The 3,221-nt window shown below is 36.0% G+C and overlaps 1 pseudogene; it reads left to right on the plus strand.

Moving 5' to 3' along the window:
• LOC116089377 overlaps positions 1-3,221 on the plus strand; it is a 6,960-nt pseudogene that overhangs the window by 1,693 nt on the left and 2,046 nt on the right.

Consider the following 3,221-nt stretch of genomic DNA (forward strand, 5'->3'; position numbering starts at 1 on the left):
ACCCTATGCAATATCAAAATTGAATAACGGTATCAGATAAAATAACAGATGGGAATGAAGCTTCTGTACCATCCATTATCATGTGGACTCAATAAACGATTTAATTCTCTTGAAAAAAAAAAAGAAAATCTTACATGTCATATCACTTAGGACGTTACTACCTGTGCATGCCACTACATTACTATTTAAATTTATTATTGATTTGCTTATCTGTATATAATTTTCTCATATATAACTTATTTCTCGGGCTGGAGAGATGGCTCAGTGGTTAAAAGCACTGACTGCTCTTCCAGATGTCCTGAGTTCAATTCCCAGCAACCACATGGTGGCTCACAACAATCTGTAATGGGATCAGATGCCCACTTCTGGTGAATCTGAAGACAGCTACAGTGTACTCACATAAAATAACTTATTTCTCAAACATACCATGAAATTCAAAGAGCTGAAAATCTAAGTCAGTGTTGCTTAACTCCTTGATCTTAATTACAATCATTTGTAACAGGAAACGAAATTAGGGATTCCAAATTTTTTGAGGTTCAGAAAGAAAATCCTTTCAAAAGTCAAGAATTTCAGATAGTGCTCTGTGATAAAGTGATTTTTGTTCAACCATGAGACCCTGACCCTGAGTTCAGATTGTCAGTACTCTTGTACACAACTGAGTTTAAAGTACTCACCTATCATCACACAACATCATAGGATGGTCCATGGAGCTTGCTGACCAGACAGTCCAGCAGAGTTGGCAAGTTACAGCTACCTTGAAAAGCCCTGACTCAAAACAAAGGTTAAAAATAAAAGTGTTAAAGAAAAACATTCCACTTCAACTTCTGTCTTATACACATGTTTATATCTGCACACATATGCGCACACACACACATGCAATATAGAATATCTTCTATGATGCATATGAACCACAGTAATGAGAAGCATAGCATGATGAGTAGTAGCACACATAACCACTAGCTCTCTAATTGGTCTTCAGACACCCACTCAACAAGAGGGAAATCATACATGGTACTAGAAACCTAGCCAACTACCTAGGGCTAGCAAAGTCATGGATTTTGGAGGAGAACCTACAACTGCCATTTTACCAAACCTTATGCCTACCATGAGGTGTAGTTCTCACCACAACCCCTCATCAAGGAATCTTCTTTTGCCACATATGGAAATCATTACAGAAAAAGCACCACTAAAAGGCAGTGAACAAGAAATTGTGTGTTCCCTAGTTCCAACTGACATATCTACAACATAATTCCTACACCTGGGACTCAAGATTTGGGAAGATGGTAGGGAACTTTTTTCTTACAGCCACAATGGCTATCATTATTGTATATTTCCAAAACATTCAATATTTTGTAAATTGGACCAATAATTTGTTGAATACATGACATATTACAAACTACTCAGAGCAAGAAGAGATAGGAACCCAGGGTCTTTCTCCATGTTTCCTCTATTGTACCACATTTCTGAACTTTTTCCACATTTCCCTTTCCAATCAGTACTCAGAGAATTGAGATCAATGGGCGGGAAAATTAACATTTGCTACTAAATGAAGTACCATTGTCCTATACTTTTCCAAATGTCCATAACCAAGAACACTTCAAAAATCAGTGACACTTTGTGTATATAAAAGTAGTAAGTGATGAAGTAGCCATCCATCCTACATAGAAAAAGAAAAATATCAAGTTTAATTAATAATTAATTAATTATTTTCAAGATAGGGCTTCTATGAAACTTCCTCTGTAGACCAGTCTGGACCTGAACTCACAGATCTGCCTGACTCTGCCTCAGTGCTGGGATTAAAGGTGTGTGCCACCACTGCACTGGTACACTCATAAGTACTAAAACAATACAATATCAGTGGCTAAACCCATCTGCCGATGAGAATTCCTGTGCTCTTGTGTTCGCAAATGCTAGTTGAACATCAGAGCACCTGCACTCCCCAGAATGGTTTTGTACATGTCACAAAGCATAGATGTTTGCCATTGGAGAATTCTGTTCCTCCATTAAGAGTTCACATGTGTTAGGACCAAGAGTGTATTAACTACCAGGGAATGTACAAAACATCCCTGTTGCTGACATCTTAATTAGCTCATTAATTATACTTTAATTATCCATTGTCCATAATCTACAATTGTTGACAACTGAATTTGCAGTCCCTGATGTTAATTATGTATTCTGTAATCACTCTCAGTCATGGTCTAGAGCATTCCAGTACAAATTAGCTGGTGCACCGAGCCAGCACATTCCAGCCAATTCACCCAATGAACATCATGGTAGTGCCTGATGCTCACACACTCACAGGAATTGTTCCAAGGAAGAATTGACAAGACAGTCTCCAGCTAAGTTTAACACTGATTTTTTTCAGCCACTCTAATTATTACAATTCTGCACTCAAAGTGTTCCATCAAAGATTTTGACTTTACGTTTTTTATCACTTAACAAACAAAACATGAAAACATTTAGAATGTAAAGTAGCTTCTATTTTATGTAGAACTTCAGTCAACCAGAAAGTAATTAGAAACTACACTGCCAAATAACCACAGGGCAAGCTTACCCGCCCTCTTCCCCATGTGAATGATTGAGAAGACCCAGGAAACCTTTCCAAAAATGTCTATGAAAGTAGTGGTCTAATGAGTAAGCACAGTCTAAAAAAGGATTTTTTTATTTCCATGAAAATTAAATTAAATTATACTTTGGAGAACTTTTAATCACTCAGTTATTGGTATTAGTGCTAACTATAAGAAGAATCAATGCAAAAATACCTATATAGAATTATTAGCTTTACTGGGTTATTGGCTTAATAAAGACGCTGGTCTGTATTAGTTAAACAACATCTAAATAACATTTTTAAATTTTACACACTTCAGAATTTTATTTATTTCATCTTGAAGCCTAGATTACTTTGCCAAATAAATGTATGATGTACATAATGCAGTACAATTAAAAAAGAAGAAAAATACATGGACTGATCCATTTTGTTTGTACTTAAGACATGTAAATTTTAGAACTTTTTTTTATTTCTTTATCAATGGTTTTATGTTTTAGAAATTTGAAGCCATTGAACTTCTTAAGAGCCTCCAAATAAGATAAAAATCTCCCTGGAAGTAGTGATATGTCTAGTGGTTATCCATGAACTACTTAGAAAAAGAGCACACAGCAACTGAGAGCTGATGAGGATCTTACAGCACATTAGCAATGATGAGGATCTTACAGCAAGTGAG

This window comes from Mastomys coucha, unplaced genomic scaffold (genome assembly GCF_008632895.1).
Source record: "Mastomys coucha isolate ucsf_1 unplaced genomic scaffold, UCSF_Mcou_1 pScaffold14, whole genome shotgun sequence".
Classification (NCBI taxonomy): domain Eukaryota; kingdom Metazoa; phylum Chordata; class Mammalia; order Rodentia; family Muridae; genus Mastomys; species Mastomys coucha.